Consider the following 19,570-nt stretch of genomic DNA (forward strand, 5'->3'; position numbering starts at 1 on the left):
ATATGCCCAGTTCATCTTTAAACACCATTTTAGTTTTGAGCTGTACAGCAAGTGGACCCAAAATGTCAATTATGAAGGCAATAAATACACAAAGGCTCTTCCAGCAAATTTTAGGAAAACAATTATGGAGGCAGTGAAGTGCAATTTTAAAGCTACCTGTCTTCTCATGAAAACAGTGAGAGACAGCATTAATAGCCTTTTGAGGCATATTCAGGCTCTCCCCTGGAGGTCCATCGACTTGTTTGATGACTATTATTTATACATTTATTTACAAATAAAGATGCACCCCCAATGTTTTAATTTTAAAAATAAAACATTTAATTTTTTTAAATTATTTCATTATTTAATGCTTATTTTTTGTTTTGCATGTCTGGATCTGGGCAAAGACAACATGCCAGAAACCATCCCCCTTGGTGCAGGAAACTCTCCCAGCAATACTGCCAGGTATGACACACACAGTGCTCAAATCCATGCATGCCATTCCCTTTACCCCCAAACTCCCCAAAACCTAAGGAACTTTAAAACCTCTAGTCCTACTGTAAAGTGCATTATCACATGCAATGTATGCTTTGTCTCCTCCAACCCCCCTTAAAAAATAGAAGATACTGTAGATAGAAGATACAATAGGCTGTACTGGTGTCATGATATAATCATTTTTTTCTATTTTTGTTTTCATGCCATATCCCTACCCCCCAAACACCCAAAACCTAAGGTACTGTAAACCACTTGTCCTACAGTATTGTAAGTGCTGAAGCCCAGCCCATGTCATGCATGCAAAGCAGAAGATACAAGGCACTGTAGTCATAATGTACTGTTCCTCATGTCATGCCCTTTCCCCAAAAACCTAAGGAACTTTAAAACCTCTAGTCCTACTGTAAAGTGCAGTAGCACATGCAATGTATGCTTTGTCTCCTCCAAACCCCCACCCCCCTAAACAGAAGATACAAGGCACTGTAGTCATAATGTACTGTTCCCCATGTCATGCCCTTTCTCCCCAAACACCCCACAAATCTGGATTGAATAATGTACGGTGTTATTTTAAAGATATAATATTGTCTCTTTCTTTAGAGACCAAGATGGCCTAGAAGCACCATCCATTGAGAAGAAGAAAAATATAATATTGTAAATCCGGAAGAAGAGGTCACGTTGTATTTTTGTAATATGCATTTTTCTTTTTTTATACAGATTTTCCCCCCCCCATTTTTTACATATACAGTGGTGGCCGATCTGAGTCTAAAACGGCTAGATCCGCGGTTCTCAGATAATCCCGGTTAGGTGCGTATTTTTGTCGTTTTCGCCCGGAGTGAACTGCGTTATTTTCGCGCTCGTGATATTAGCATTTTATTCTCGCTGTCTGCAATACTTCAATGCCGTGTAAAAACTCAGGGGGGAGTTTGCGAGCTGTTGTCTTGGAAGTAATTGTAAATTTGCATATTTAAAGTATACATGCATTTGCAGTGCTGTGCTGCTGTACGGTATGTCACATTTGAAAATTGTTGAAACGCATAGGCATGTACAGTACTGTAACAGTGTCACATTTCGGCATATACAGCGCTCTCCCCTCGCTCAGGATAATTAACTGCACTGCAGGGTATTTCAACTTCTTATCTTCTGTGCAATGCAGTACATCTCTCCCACACCATTCCTTTGAACGTGTGTCTGGTTTCAATCACATTCCTGCTTGACAGCAGGAATTTACTGCGCATGCGCCTGTAACTTCACCCACCACTGCTTGCTTGCCTGAGTGAGTTAAAAAAAAAATATTTTATTTTCTCCACAAGAGACTGCAAAAACCATCTTACTGTATTACGATATTCAATCTGTGCTGTAGCTTTTGACTGTGACCCTGCACATGGTTGATTTGTGTGCTTTTTACGTACTGTATTTAGGGGTGTATTATTATGATGAACTGCCTTTTGAAATCAAAGTATGTCTTTAGCTTTGAACTTCATGCAGCTGTACCCTGAAGCCCCCTCCCCCACGAATGCTACAGTAGCTCAAGGATTTGAAAATCCACGGAGTCGTTAATTTTCTGAACCTTGCCATTGTGTTCTTAATCCGTCCATAGCTGACTTACAAAGCCTCACTGCGCCTGCGTGTAATTCTCTTTGAGATGGGAGCTAGCTGCTTACTGCGCATGAGTCACCCAACCCCCCCCCCCCTCTCCACAGAGTCGTTAATTTTCTGAATCTTGCCATTGTGTTCTTAATCCATCCATAGCCGACCTACAAAGCCTCACTGCGCCTGCGTGTAATTCTCTTTGAGATGCGCCTGTAACTTCACCCACCACTGCTTGCTTGAGTGCCCCCCCAAAAAAATGTAATTATGATTTTTTAACTGTTATTTTATCCACAAGCCTGCAAAAACAATCTTGATATTATGATATTAAATCTGTGCGTTTGCCTGCACATGGTTGATTTGTGTGCTTTTTATGTGCTGTATTTGGGAGGTGTAGGGATCAAATTACAGTATTATGATGAACTGCCTTTTGAAATTACTGTACTCTACAGTACAGTACAGCACAGTATGTTATTTCTTTGAACTGCTGCAAAACCAATCCTTCATCCCTCCCCCACAGAGTCATTTATTTTCTGAAGTTAGTTAGTCATTGTGTTTTTAATCCGTCCCTACCAAAGCGTCAATATCCTCACTGCGTCTGCGTGTACTCTAATCCTTTTAGAGATGGGAGCTTGCTGCTTACTGCGCATGAGTCACCCAACCCCCTCTTTCCACAGAGTCGTTAATTTTCTGAATATTGCCATTGTGTTCTTAATCCGTCCATAGCCAACCTACAAAGCCTCAGTGCGCCTGCGGGTAATCACCCGCCCCACCCAAACCTTTGAGGCTTTGTTTATGGTAACACTTTGGAAAATCCCTTCTCGATTTTGAAATGTAAATCTGATTTACACAGAATTGTGAGAATTGAGAGTTGAAAAAACCATTAACTGATTCATTGGTGTACTGTAGGGGTGGGGGGGGGGTTGTGGTTGTTGTAAATGATTACGACTAGCAGGAATGTAAATAAATATTTATTTTATTTTATCAGGAACCAAAAAATACAAATATAAAAATAATCATGAATAATACATAATGCAGTCTTTATTAAGTTCTTTTGGCAGATTGAAATTGGATAAACATTTAGAAAACATTTCTAAAACATGGGAAAACATGAATAATGCACATTTATAAGAATATTATTTAATAATATATAATATATATATATAGTAATTTTGTTTTTTCCGTCTTAATCTTGTTCCTCATTCTGTGTACAGTACAGTAGTTCATTGAGAGAGGAGAGGTTTTGTGTACATCATTACTACTGTTTATATACTGTACATTTTACTGTACAAACAGATTAGACTGGACACAAAACCCCACCTCCCCCTAGCCCACCCTTTTTTCCTGAAACGACAAGAAAACAAAAAATTAGTGCAGTTATGTGCGTACTGTATTATGGCATTGTGGGATGTGTAGTACTACTGTAGATGGCTGGTGCTGCTTTCTCTGGAAAGAAAAAAATTGAGCAGTTAGTAGGCAGTTACTGTAGTACTGTCAAACTAGTCTATACTGGAACTACTGTATACTCTGACTACTGTTAAATACTATGTACTGTAACCTGATGGCTGGTGCTGCTCTCTCTGTAAAGAAAAAACTGTAACTACTGCATACTCTGACTATTGGGAAAGAAAAAACCTGTGGAATACTTTCCTGTATAATACTGTACTTACAATACTACAGCACAGTACTACTTTCCTGATGCTTGCCCATTACGCGCGATGACAATGGGCAACACAGTGGCAATATGGTCAATATATTTATTGCAGCGTTCCACGGTGAGTACATCGTTCCAAAAACTCATTATGCCTTTCAACAACTCGTCCTTTTTGGAGGGTTTCACCACTTTCCGGATATGGTCCTTCAGCTGATGCCAGACCATTTCGATCGGATTGAAGTCTGGCGATCTGTCATTGGAAAAAAAGGACAATTAGTTTAAGAGATACAGTACACAGTAAAAACTGTGGGAAACAAATGAGAAACGGTTACCGCACTTACTCCGCTGACGTCTTCACCCAGTTGGTACCGTGTCCAAGGATATGCGCTGTTGACGTGGTGTGCTTCGGATTGTTGTCCTGGTAGAAGCGGTGACCATTCGGGAACTCGCGCGTGATGTATTGCACTATCTCAGGGACAATGTTGTCTTGGAAGAAAGCTTTATTCATGATTCCTATAGCAAGAAAAGAAAAGTGCTCCAAAAACTGCACAATAGTACAGTACAGTGCATACAGTAAGGCTACACTAGTAAAGTACAGTGCATAAGGCTACATTATATTTGAGATATTTTACCTTCAAAGATGACAATGCATCCTGGTCCACGCCTAGAGATGGCACACCACACATGCAGCTTCACGGGGTGTTTTGGCCGCGGCTTCAAAGATATCCGGCCTTTTTTGTGGAATGCAAAGCTTGCAAATCTCTCCAGCAACACAGTAGACTCGTCAGTGAAGATGCAATCCTGGAAAGTTTCCCCACTGTCGATCCATGCCTGGGCCTGGACCACTCTTTTGATTTTGTTTGCGTCCCTTATCATGGGGTACGCTCTGTAATGACAAGGAATAAATAATTTTTGTGGTACAGTACAGTTTCCTGAACAACACTTTTACCTCCTATACTGTCCAGTACTAACCTCACACGTCCATATTTCCATCCAATGCTGCGTCTCATCTTCTTTATGCTGGTCTCGGATACAGCGAGATTGTGATTTTCCTGCAGAGTGTATTTGACCCTTAATGCACTCCTCTCATCATTCTCCTCGCTTATTTTGTCCACCAGAAGAGTTGTCTCCCTACAATGTAAAGAAAAACATTCCGGTAAGTAAAAAAATTAGAGACAGTAGATCAAGAGGATACAATATATTGTTCTATTAATACAGTATGCAGCAATATAAAACTGTTGAAATATAAATATAAATATACAAAATATATACACTGTTGTAATATAAATATAAATATACAACATTTTTACACTGTTGTAATATAAATATACAAAATATATACACTGTTGTAATATAAATATACAAAATATATACACTGTTGTAATATAAATATAAATATACAAAATATATACTGTTGTAATATAAATATACAAAATATATACACTGTTGTAATATATATATAAATATACAAAATATATACACTGTTGTAATATAAATATACAAAATATATACACTGTTGTAATATAAATATAAATATACAAAATATATATACTGTTGTAATATCAATTTAAATATACAAAATATATACACTGTTGTAATATAAATATACAAAATATATACACTGTTGTAATACAAATATAAATATACAAAATATATATACTGTTGTAATATAAATATAAATATACAAAATATATATACTGTTGTAATATAAATATAAATATACAAAATATATACACTGTTGTAATATAAATATACAAAATATATATACTGTTGTAATATAAATATAAATATACAAAATATATACACTGTTGTAATATAAATATACAAAATATATACTGTATACTGTTGTAATATAAATATAAATATTCCAAATATATACACTGTTGTAATATAAATATAAATATAAAAAATATATATACTGTTGTAATATAAATAAACATAATATATACACTGTTGTAATATAAATATAAATATACAAAACATGTTTACTGTTGTAATATAAATATAAATATTCAAAATATATACACAGTTGTAATATAAATATACAAAATATATACTGTATGCTGTTGTAATATAAAAATACAAAAGATATATACAGTAGAGGCAACACTTATTCGAACAAAAACCAGAGGCAATTCCCCCAAAAAACCAGGAAACACCCAGGTACATTCTGAATACATGCCTTAAACTTTCCTTAAACTAGCCCCAGCATTTCTGCATTGATTAATGGCCTATCAGATTAACAGTGGGGGTCCCTGGTAGTCCCATTCAAACTGAATTGGAATGCCAGGGATCCCTGCTGTGTTAAACCTATGGGTCGTTAGTCAATGCAGAAATGCCTTAAACGTGCCTCAAACTAGCCCAGAACATACCCAGAATGTATCCCGGCTAGTTTACGGCAAATGTTAGAATAAACGTTGCCTCTACTGTACTGTTGTAATATAAATATAAATATACAAAATATATGCACTGTTGTAATATAAATATACAAAATATATATACTGTTGTAATATAAAACAAACATATTAGATACAGTACTGTAGATGTACAGTACATTTTTGGATCAAATTTTTTTCCCAAAGTTTTATAAATATACTTACGCGTTAGTTACCCTTGGTGCCCTTTTGCGTTCTCTGTTTTTTCCGTGTGCATGATAGCTCACGGTGGTTGCTGTCACAATGAGGCCAGACGTAGCTAACCAGCGTTAGATAGCAGCAATTCGGTGTCCGCTCGTGTACATCTCCTCAATTCGCATGCTGAGATCCTTGGAAATCTTTTTAACAACCATTGCTGCGAGTAGAAAGAAATACAAACACAAGAATGTTTATTCGATGTTTAGTCGATGTGTATTCAATGTGCAGTGAATCCACAAAATGGATGGTGTATTTATATGGTAATGACTCACATTAGAGTACGCCCACTTTCAGCACCTGTACCTCGTCGCCATACATAAAAGGTTACACACTTTGCATAGCCCAACACTCGATGATCTGTATCTGAACTTGCCCTTGTCCAGATACTGTACTGCATTGTGCCACCTGCTTCCATGTATCAACCCCGATTCTACGGACGCAGGAACCCTCTCGCCTCTGCCGTGCCTGTCAGGCAGAAAAAGCGAAAGGCGGTTGCCATTTCCAAGCCAAGGCAAAAGCGACAGGCTAAGGCCAATAAAGAAAACCTTCTGCTGACCCCAAAGGCTAAGGGTTTTCATAGACGTCAGCCTTATTATGTCAAGAAGATATACGGTGATGTACTCTTAACGCAAAACGATGGCAGCCAACCCATCGAACCCGAAGACCACCACCTCCCATACGCTTCGACGACTCTGCCGCCGCTGTCCCGGAAATCTTCAGCCCGTCTTCTCCACCCCTTGTCCTCGACGCTGTCGCCGCCCTCCCGGAAACCCACAGGCCATCTTCTCCGGTTCTATCCGACGACGCTGCCGCCTCTGAAATCCATGGGTCACTTTCTCCTTTGCTCTTAGACGACTCTGCTTCTCACCCGGAAATCCAAAGGTCACTTTCTCCATCCCTCTTCGATGACACTGCCGCTTCTCCTCTACCGGATATCCACAGGTCACCTCCTCCACCCTTCTTCGATGTCGCTGCCGCTTCTCTCCATGGAACCCCCATCTCATCCTCCATTGCACCCATCCACCCAGATGTCCACACGCCATGCACAAGAAGCAGATCGTTAGACCGGATGCTGAATGGGATAAGTGTGGATCTCCCCGGGAACTCTATTGTGCTAGCAAAGATAGATATGCTTCTGGAGAGCATGTTATATGTGGATCAACGGATGCTAGATATGGATCAACGGATGGATCGACGGATGGAGAAGATAGAGGCTGACATAGCGGGTATGCATCGTTTGCTTTGTGTTAATACCCCTGTTTCCCCGACGCCGGAGCAGGGGGGTGACATGGATGAGGACATGACAACCCCGTCAAGACCACAACAGGAGACAACACAGTGACCAAGACCGGAGGAAAGCTTCCTCCCAGACAATAAAAACACATAAACCGGCGCCTCAAGAAATAAAAATAATAGTCTGACCGAATATACTCCAAAAAAGCTGGGATGAGTTCCAAGGAAGTATCTTCAATGTAGTCTCAAACAAACAAACATAAAAGACGACAACATAGAAGAAAAAAAGAGAAAAAGATCATAGTGCAACTAAAAACAAAAGATCACTGATAAGGTATGCAAGAAATGATAGCAGTTTAATACAATGAATAAAAATAAATATAAAAACAACAAACACTTGATTGTTGGGCAAGAGACACTTATAAAGCAATGGCATCCAGTGGGGCTAAAATTAAAACCCTACTTACAGCAAGGCTGATATACGTAAGCCTATAGCACACTGTCACTTTACACTCTGAAGCCTGGGAGAGAGATGGCACAGCTCTACCTCTGGAAGCTCCACACCGCTGGGAAGCACCGCTCTTGAGGCTCCACACCGCCGAAAACCACAGCTGTCCACACACCCACGAGTCAGCACATGAGCAGGAAGCGAAACAGGCAACAGCCTGAACTCAGTGCTGCCGGGGGACTCACTGAAGCAAACCACGCGGTCTCGCGATATCAGTCTCGCGATATCAGTGACGTCACCACTATAGGCAGGGACAGGGGAAAAACACACGCGAGTGCCGGGGAGCTCTCAGAGCCAAGGCTAAGGAGGGAAAGGTATAAAGGCTACCAGGGAAGAACGCCAAATGTATCTACCAGAAGAAGGTCCACTGGTGTCCACTGGTGTATTGTCATTTGTAATGGTCTAAAGAAGTTCCCAGCCAGTCCCACCAATAATTTTCTCGGGGGGCGTCTCCTGTTCACATGCGCATGCGCCTAACGTCGATGTAATGACACGCATACTGTATGCGTTTCAAGAAGGTTCAGCCAATAATATTGCTTACAGGAGAATCGCTTGACTTTTGAATCACACCCATATTGATACTGTATTGTCAAAATAAAAAAAACACAGAATATAATATGGCAACAATACTCACCATAGAATTTCCCATTCTTGATCATCCTCGTCGATAGTTTGCAGCGGGACTAGTCCACCTGTAGTCAGCTGATGAGGCTGGAAATTGCTTAGGTACATGCAAGCTTGATCGAAACTGCACACGAAATCCGGCTCAGGCTCAGGGTTGTCACTGACGGCGGGCCGCGTCATTGGAAGCCAGTGCTGGTGCATTGCTTGGCAGCGACTGTCGTTTCTTAGTTGGTTTTAACACGTCCCTTCGCCTTTTGCCGTCTGCATGATCATAGATACAGGAAAAAGCCGGTGATACACACCAATACCCTCCAACAAATCGTGGCTCAATACGATAAAAACAGGGATCGCTACATAACCTTTTCCTTATTGCACGCTTCCACGTATGAGGAGCTGGCGAAAATTTGGAAATATCATAGTTTTCGATAAAATACTGATACATTTGAACAACTGTTGCCATCTTATCCTCTGTTGCATTAATCGCGGCCCTTTATCAAATACGCATAACTTCTATCGGGTTTTTGGAAAACGGGCTGCACTTGAACACTCATGGCGGGCGGGTCTCTGGAGAATACTGTAACCGAAACTGGTCTTTGTCTTTCAATTGCAACCTATTAAATCCGAACCATTCTCAATAAACGCATCAACCGTGCATCAACCGCACATGACCCGTGGCTGAGAACGCAAAATTAATGCGGCATGCTCCAGGTGAAGTGCATCGCATTCCAGGAAAAAGCCAGGGAAAAAACAGCGATGTGTTAGACTCAGATGTGCCGCAGCAGTAATTGTTTGGTATGTTCATGTTTTACTATTTACACATATACAGTAGTACAGGTAAAGCACAACACCGTACTGAACATCAAGTTGTAAACGCATTTAATATATATAAATATCTGATACAGTATATCAATCTTGATATTAAGTTATTTTAAGTGCTAAATTAGTACTATAAAAAAATAAAGTATTGATGTATAGTATTTTAAATATAGTTAATCTTTGACGTACAGTACACTTTAAAAATCTTTAAAATCCAATACATACTGTAATGTAAAGTTCTAAATGCATTTAAAAATATAAAAATGTCTCATTGAGATAATGTACAGTATACTACAGTACATAACTACAGTATACTGTAGCACATACAGGTGCGACGACGAGTATTCTAAAACTTGCATTGGAAAATCTGGGGCAATCACCAACAGTACCCCAGTAATGCTGCAACATTTTCTGTGATATTTCTGCAGAAAAATAATGGCCCATCGAAATAACACAGCAGGGGTCCCAGGCAGTCACATTCCGTTTGAATGGGACTGCCAGGGACGCCGCTGTGTTAGTCCGATGGGCCATTAGTCTGTCTGCAGAAATTTCACTGAAATGTTGACAGCATTACCTGGATATTGCCCCAGAATTTCCAAGGCAAGGTTTAGAATACTTGTCGTCGCACCTGTAAACTGTGTTTTTACTATACAGTACTGTATATAGTACAGTACTGTACAGTACTGTAGATACACAAAGAGCAGTACTAATGTACAACAGATTCAATTGACAATTTGACATACAGTATGTGAAAAAAAAGTACACCCTCTTTGAATTCTATGGTTTTACATATAATGACATAATAACAATCATCTGTTCCTTAGCAGGTCTTAAAATTAGGTAAATACAACCTCAGATGAACAACAGCCCATGACATATTACACCTTGTCATGATTTATTTAACAAAAATAAAGCCAAAATGGAGAATCCCTGTGTGAAAAACTAAGTATACCTTATGATCAATACCTTTAGCAGCAATAACTTGAAGAAATCATTTTCTGCATGACTATCAGTTTTTCACATCGTTGTGGAGGAATTTTGGCCCACTCTTCTGTACAATGTTGCATCAGTTCATTGAGGTTTGCGGGCATTTGTTTATGCACAGCTCTCTTAAGGTCCAACCACAGCACTTCAATCAGGTTGAGGTCTGGACTTTGAAAGGGCCATTGCAACACCTTGATTCTTTTCTTTTTCAGCCATTCTGTTGTAGATTTGCTGGTGTCCTTGGGATCATTGTCCTGTTGCATGACCCAATTTTGGACAAGCTTTAGCTGTCAGACAGAAGGCTTCACATTTGACTCTAGAATACTTTGGTATACAGAGGAGTTCTGGTTGACTCAATGACTGCAAGGTTCCCATGTCCTGTGGCTGCAAAACAAGCCCAAATCATCACCTCTCCACCACCATACTTGACAGTTGGTATGAGGTGTTTGTGCTGATATGCTGTGTTTGGTTTTCGCCAAACGTGGCGCTGTGCATTTTGGCCAAACATCTCCACTTTGGTCTTTTCTGTCCAAAGGACATTGTTCCAGAAGTTTTGTGGTTTGTTCAGATGCAACTTTGCAAACCTAAGCCGTGCTGACATGTTCTTTCTAGAGAGAAGAGGCTTTCTCCTGGCAACCCTTCCAAACAAACCACACTTGTTCAGTCTTTTTCTAATTGTACTGCCATGAACTTTAACATTTAACATGCTAACTGAGGCCTGCAGAGTCTGAGATGTAACGCTTGGGTATTTTGCAATTTCTTTGAGCATTGCACGGTCTGACCTTGGGGTGAATTTGGGGATGTCCACTCCAGGGAAGATTGGCAACTGTCTTGAATGTTTTCCACTTTTGAATAATCTTTCTCACTGTAGAATAATGGACTTTAAATTGTTTGTAAATGGCCTTATAACCCTTCCCAGATTGATGGGCAGCAACAATTGCTTCTCTAATATCATTGCTGATGTCTTTCCTCCTAGGCATTGTGTTAACACACACCTGAATGCTCAAGACCAGCAAACTGCTAAAACTTCGGCTTTTATAGAAGTGGTCACACTTGCTGATCAATTAATCAAGGGCATTTGATTAGCAGCATGTGTCTGCTACTTAGCATCTTAATTCCTATGGAAGCAGTAAAGATGTACTTTGTATTTCACACATAGCTTCTCCATTTTGGCTTAATTTTTGTTAAATAAATTATGACACGGTTTAATATGTGTTGTTGTTCATCTGAGGTTGTATTTACCTCATTGTTAGACCTGCTAAGGAACAGATGATTGTTATTATGTCCTGATATGTAAAACCATAGAATTCAAAGAGGGTGTACGTTCTTTTTCACACAACTGTACACATGCGCAGAAATGTAATGACATGCATATGCGTTTCATCAAGATTCCAAATTGACATAATAGCATGCACATAAATGTGATGACACACATATGCATTTCATCCAATTTGACATACACAACACATGCGCAGAAATGTGATGAAATGCATATGCGTTTCAACAAGGTTTAAATTTGACATACACGCATGCGCAGAAATGTGATGGCACGCATATGCATTTCAACAAAGTTCCAATTTAACATAAATGCATGTACGGATTATATATTTTACATTCGGAAGGAGAGTGAAGTTATATTTTTGTTTTTTCATTTTAACTTTTATCCTGAACAAATAAAACATTTAATTCATTAAAAATACGTTTTGTTGTGTATGTTCATATTTTAAATCTTCTACAGTTCAAGAATTTTTGTATGGCTAAAAGCTAAGGAGCCTTAGAAAGAAATTCTTTCCCATGTACTCTACTGTATACAGTATGAACTCATATTTTTAATCTTCAAATTATAATTATACACACACTTGAAGTACTGTACTGGAGTAAAAGACAGGATGAATTGCATTTGGATTTTTTAAGACAACAACTTGCGATCGCCCACTTGAGTTTCTTGACGGTATTGCAGACAAAGATAAATGCAATTTTCTACACTAGTTCCAAACACTAATTAACTTGCATCTTAACTTGGGAAAATTTCAATAAATCTCGAACCAACAAGGGGTGTGCAAAGGAATACAACCGTGAAATTATCGGATAATGGTTGCTGCATCTTTATAACCCTGTTCACTTAATTTAACCATGTATTTGTAACCATGAACAGTACTGTATTTGTCATCATAACTCTGTCTCCAGGACATTCTTTAAGACAATAAGTCCCTTAATGTATTACTTCCTGATAAAACATTTTATAAATAAATAATTTTCAGTTATAACTGTTTGTTTTTAATGTATGTTGTATTGTTGTTGTTTTGTGTGATAATTATTTTTTAATTCTTATTTTCTCTATGATTAAAAAAAAACCTTTTAAAACTCACCTCTAGGAGATGTGTGCAGAGGTTGTAAAACAGGAGACATATTTTAAGGGAAACTATTATAGACTTTCATTAGCCAAATCTTTTACAACAGAAAATCTGCTTGTGTTTGGCATACAGGTGCAAAATAAACCTAGCTATACAGTTGTTACTGTAAACTATCGGCCAGTTCTTGGGTTAAGCCCCTTTCTAACAAATACACAAGTCTGAAATAGGAAAGTTACATTATACCTTGTGCCCAACCCCCGGACACCTGACTGGGATAGGGATTGAAAAAATTCAAGGGCAGGGTTCTCTCTACAGTGGTCAAAGGTGTCTGCCTGAACCAGAAAGTCTATGTGCTTTGTGCAGCATGGTCTCTTTTAAGCGTTCCAGTCTGGTAGCTTTCTGATTCAGAGAGAGTCCCTAGGAGTGATCTCTGTAGGCTTTTTTTTAAGTCTCTAACAAGACAGTTTAGGATGCTAATTAAGCCAGGCTAATCTGGACCTGCTACCTGCTTAGTGTTGTTTCATGCTCTGTAATATTTTTAACCACAATCATTATCTGATAGAGGATCCAAACTGTTAAATGTCTCCCCTGTTTGTGGGTATCTGGGGCTACCCACAGCGAAAGCCTGTCCCCCCACTATCTCATTAGACCAAACACTAGATTGAGATAGGTGAGTGGAGGGGCAGATAGCCCCCAGTTAAGTTGAGATTGGAGTCTTCCATTTTTTTTCCCTTGGACATCCAGGCTAATGTCTTCAAACTTTGCTTCAGTGGTGATGGGTTATGTACATATTTCCATCAATGCCCCTTTAGAGCTTGAGTCTTAAGACTGGTCCTCCATTACGTTTTGTGGTGTTAATCAATTCTGTGGCAGCTGTCCTCACTGCTAGAAGTTCTTTTACTCTTCAGGCAACTGGTGAACTTGTGGATCTGATGACGTCCATTATTAGGTTTACAATTTTCTCTTCTAAAGCCTCTTTTGCATTATCTTTGTTATTCAATATATTACGCACAGAAGTAGCCAATTCAACATCTACATTCATAGACTGTTCTAACTTTTCTGGAAAGCTAAACCTTCTCAGCAACAGATGCCTTAGTGTCCTCATTTATACATTGTCATGGTAGCCAAGGTCTCATCAACCCATTAATACCGGGATTCTGTATTGAGAAGTACAAGGCGGGTAAAATAAATTGTAATTTATTTCCTTTTAAGACAAACACACAAATCTTCACAATTACACTCAATAAACACTTGCTGAGATGGGGAAATGAAATAAAATGTCCATGGAACAAATTACTTGAAAACAAGTCTCTGGGAACCCCTGCACGCATGCAAGTGGGTGCGCGATTTGAGCCATGCAACAATCCTTGGCTAGGGGCGCAACTTGCCACCCCTATATCTCCACCGAAAGGAATAATTTCGTAAAGTCCTTACAGGATTCGTTCGGGAATCCTTAGCTAAAACGAATTCTGGAAGAGGGGCACGAATCTTGGTTACGATGTTGATAACCCATCACACTCCGGAACCGCTGATGCTGTAACTTGGACGTTTCTTAGACGAATCATAGATGGAACTAACAGGGACTGGGCTGCAGGCATCTTTATAGGGTTAAAGGTCCTATCTCTAACATTGGAAAAACAGAAATAAACTGTGCGCTACTATCTATCTCCTTATAATTGAATACAGTGCAGTGACTAAACCATATATAAATAAAGTAAACCACAATACCACAGTGAATAAGTGATTAAATAATTAAATTATAATATAACCGTGTGGTTGATAAGGGCGTCTGCTGCTATAAACATTAGGGGTGGCTCAGCACCCCACACACTCTAAGAAATGGAAACAAAAAGAAAACAGCGCACAACGCCAAATAGTGAAGTAAGTAATAGAATGTATTACAATGTTAAAGGGGTAATAAATCTGCGTACATCAGATAGAAATAACATGTGCATTTAGTGCATAACACACTGGTTACCACTCTGTAGCTGTAAAACAGGACGGTCTGGCACTCAGCTGTCTCTGCAGGAGCCTCTATGATGGTTCTGGGGCATGGGATCCTTCATGCACTCCTCACACAGCAGGACGCTGCTCACAAGGGGATTCCTTTCAAGCAGCCTGGTAATACTGCAGATTCAGACACTTAGTGGGACCGCTCCTCAACCGGCGATATACTGCCTCCAGGGGAATTCCCCTACAGCTCCCCGTCTCTCCTGTGTAGATTTGCTGCTTTTCCCAGCTGCTATGATCTTAGGGCAGTCCAGAGCTGTTGGAATTGCTCTGCAAACACTTCCGCAGCTGCAGGGGCTTACACAGCGTGCCACGATGCCGCTCCGTCACGTGGTATAGCGGAGTGACGTCACAGTTCTCGTGGCAATGGAGGAATCAATAGGGAGGAAGAAGGAGAGTCCCTTACAGTCTCTTACCGGCGCAGAGATCGCTCAGTTAGCACGGTGGCAGCCAATATAAGCTGATAGTGATACAAATCCAAAGGATGAATATAGGCAAAATTATGGCATTAATACATCCAACATGTTTCGTAGATCTAACTACTTCTTCAGGGAATAATTTGGCCATTACCCAGCGGTCTTAAATACCTCTCAGAGATGTCTCATTGGTCAAACAATTAGAGTTAGACCAATCATCTGAGCTATGGTCAAAGTATTAGGGAAGATTTATTTCTACTTTTAAAACAACAACTTTATTAACAAATGAACAATCACATATATAAAAAAAAACACTAGCATATAATCAAAACCTAACATGAACATAAAACCATGCTGGAATAAAAAGAAACACATTATTAGTATATTAAAAGATTAAAATAGACATCATAAATTCCTTAAGCAATATAAAATATATATATATATATATATATATATAACTAGAAATAGCAGGTAAGCTACAGCAGGGAGAAGGAAACACATAGCAGTGCCTTATCACTAAATCTAATGAGGACGTGGGCTGGAGGTTTTAATATAATGCCCAAATATCCACATCCTCATTGAGCCCCTTGGGGGACATGGTATCTAGCTTATGTATCCAATAAGTCTCCTTAGAGGATAATGTTTTGACTCTGTCTCCCCCTCTTCTATTAACTGGAATAAACTGAATCCCCTTGAAAGTAAGACTAGAAGGGTCTTTACCATGATGTAATGAAAAGTGTCTTGACACACTATGTTTGTCAAACCCAATTTTAATGTTTCGGACATGTTCCTGGATACGGATTTTAAGGCTACGTTTGGTTCTGCCTACATATTGGTATCCGCATGCACACTCCAACAGATATACAATATGTGTCGATGTACATAAAATAAAGTCATCAATATTAAAAACTTCTAGTGTATTATTAGATTTAAACGTTTGCTTTACAGGGTGTTGATACTTGCAAATACTGCATTTACCACAGGTATAGTTGCCTCTTGGTTTGGTTCCAAGCCATTGTTTGGATGATACGGTGTTGTTACATACAAAAACATCACTAGGTGCTAGTATGCTTTTAATGTTTTTGGCTCTCCTATATATAAACCGTGGTTTGGTGTCTAAATGAGATCCCAATATGGGATCTTTACACAGTATACCCCAGTGTTTACTAAAAACCTTTTCAATGTCCCTGTATACAGAGTTGTAATTGGTAATGAAGGCCACATCTACCAATCCGCCCTTATTTTGTTGGCTCTCATTATTTCTATTTTTAGATCTATTTTGAATCAGCATCTCGTTGCGATCCAGATTACGTACTCTTTTTATCTCTCTATCTAAAAGCTCTTTAGGATATCCCCTCTCTCTAAATCGTAAAAATAATTTGTTAGCCTGTTTATTAAAAACCTCTATATTGCTGCAGTTGCGTCTGAGTCTGACAAATTGCCCTCCTGGTATGTTTTTGATCCATGTGCTCTTGTGACTGCTATTTGCCATCAGCAAATTGCTGGTATCCCACTCCTTAAAGAAGGTCTCGGTTTCCACAGTGCCATCCACTCGCGAAGTGAGTCTTAGATCTAAAAAATCTATCTGTGTGGCATCCAATTTATGTGTGAATTCGAGATTATAATCATTTTTATTCAAGTCAGCCACAAATGCACTGGCTGAAGCACAATCACCATCCCATACACACAGGATGTCGTCTATGTAGCGCCTCCACACAACGACATTCCTGTGGTGCGGGTTATCGGGCATAATAAACTGTGACTCCCACTTACCCACATACAGGTTTGAGAAACTGGGGGCAAATCTAGTGCCCATTGCAGTTCCGCAAACCTGCAGGTAGAAAGTGGAGAGGAACAGAAAATAATTATGTTTTAAAATAAAACTAATAGACTCAAGAATAAACTCCCTATTTAGTGGATGCAGTGTATGATCATCCTCCAAAAAGGAGTTCACTGCTTCTAGCCCTTTCTGATGAGGTATGTTGGTATATAAGGCTTTTATATGACACGTAATCCATACATATGAATTCTTCCATTGAAAGTCCTTAAATAAGTTTAAAACTGCAGTAGAATCTTTTAAATAGGAGGTTAATTTTCCCACATAAGGTTGGAGAAAGAAATCCACATATTGGCTAAGGTTGGCTGTCATTGATTGTATACCTGACACGATAGGACGTCCAGGGGGATCAGCCAGAGCCTTATGTATTTTCGGTAGATGATAAAATATGGGGATCTTTGGGATTTCAGAGAATAAAAAGGCAAATTCCACTGTAGTGATAACAGAGAGGGCGAGTGCTCTGTCTAACAGAACCCTCAATTCCTTTAAAAATTCAGCTGTAGGGTCTTTGGATAATTTCACATATGATGATGTATTGTTAAGAAGTCGTGAGGCTTCTTTTTCATAGTTGCACCTATCCTGGACTACTACGCCCCCACCTTTATCTGCTTGCCTTATAATTAAACCTGTATCTTCCTTTAGATTTTTAAGGGCTATTGACTCACTAGCACTGAGGTTGTGCTTAATATCACCTGACTTAAAATTGCGTGATAAAACATTAAAATCATTGATGACCATATTAAAAAATGTATTGATGTGATGACCCTTGGAGTGTGCGGGATAAAATTTAGATTGACTTTTGAAGTCAGAATGTCTAATAACCGATTCTGAATCAAGGTTACTTGCAGCAACCAATATGGCTTTGCCTTGATTAATATCCATATCTTGTTTCAGGAAATGTCGCTTAAGGGTAATGTTGCGAGTAAACTTATGTAGATCCTTGAACAACTGGAAGGAGCTTGGTCCACAGGCCTTAAAGAAACTCAAGCCCCTTCCAAGTATGTTCAATTGATCTTTACTCAAAACTGTGGAGGAGAGATTAAAGACCCCTTTATTGGCTAAGGTGTCCCTTCCCAGGAGTACCCTCTTCTTTTGTGTTCTGGTCCCTCCTCGTGTTCCTCGTCTGACACATCCCTTATCTTTCTTTTCTCTTGTGGGGTATTCTGTATATCTTTTACAGTTTTCACCTTCCTCTCCAATCTGGTTTTGATCAGATCTAAAAAAGAAGGTGAATCTGTTGTGGGTTCTAGTCTAACTGGGCGCTTATGTGAGTATTTAGGAGAGTTCCTGGGTGAGTATCTAGATGTTCTTACATGGGGGTCTTTATGTGCGTATTCATAGTTCCTATGTTGGCCCTGTGGCCTTGAACCATATCTAAAGCCCTCAATGTAATTTTTCCCTTTATAATTTGGATTGCGATACCCCTTACCATGGTTAGAGCGTGATCGATCTCTATTTGATTTATCATTTTTATTTGTCCTGCTCTCTCTCTTTTCTTCATAGGTGTGATAGTTCTGTTGCCTGTTTCTTGATATATATATTTTATATTGCTTAAGGAATTTATGATGTCTATTTTAATCTTTTAATATACTAATAATGTGTTTCTTTTTATTCCAGCATGGTTTTATGTTCATGTTAGGTTTTGATTATATGCTAGTGTTTTTTTTTTTATATATGTGATTGTTCATTTGTTAATAAAGTTGTTGTTTTAAAAGTAGAAATAAATCTTCCCTAATACTTTGACCATAGCTCAGATGATTGGTCTAACTCTAATTGTTTGACCAATGAGACATCTCTGAGAGGTATTTAAGACCTCTGGGTAATGGCCAAATTATTCCCTGAAGAAGTAGTTAGATCTACGAAACATGTTGGATGTTTTAATGCCATAATTTTGCCTATATTCATCCTTTGGATTTGTATCATTATCAGCTTATATTGGCTGCCACCGTGCTAACTGAGCGATCTCTGCGCCGGTAAGAGACTGTAAGGGACTCTCCTTCTTCCTCCCTATTGATTCCTCCATTGCCACGAGAACTGTGACGTCACTCCGCTATACCACGTGACGGAGCGGCATCGTGGCACGCTGTGTAAGCCCCTGCAGCTGTGGAAGTGTTTGCAGAGCAATTCCAACAGCTCTGGACTGCCCTAAGATCATAGCAGCTGGGAAAAGCAGCAAATCTACACAGGAGAGACGGGGGGCTGTAGGGGAATTCCCCTGGAGGCAGTATATCGCCGGTTGAGGAGCGGTCCCACTAAGTGTCTGAATCTGCAGTATTACCAGGCTGCTTGAAAGGAATCCCCTTGTGAGCAGCGTCCTGCTGTGTGAGGAGTGCATGAAGGATCCCATGCCCCAGAACCATCATAGAGGCTCCTGCAGAGACAGCTGAGTGCCAGACTGTCCTGTTTTACAGCTACAGAGTGGTAACCAGTGTGTTATGCACTA

This window comes from Ascaphus truei, chromosome 2 (genome assembly GCF_040206685.1).
Source record: "Ascaphus truei isolate aAscTru1 chromosome 2, aAscTru1.hap1, whole genome shotgun sequence".
Classification (NCBI taxonomy): Eukaryota; Metazoa; Chordata; class Amphibia; order Anura; family Ascaphidae; genus Ascaphus; species Ascaphus truei.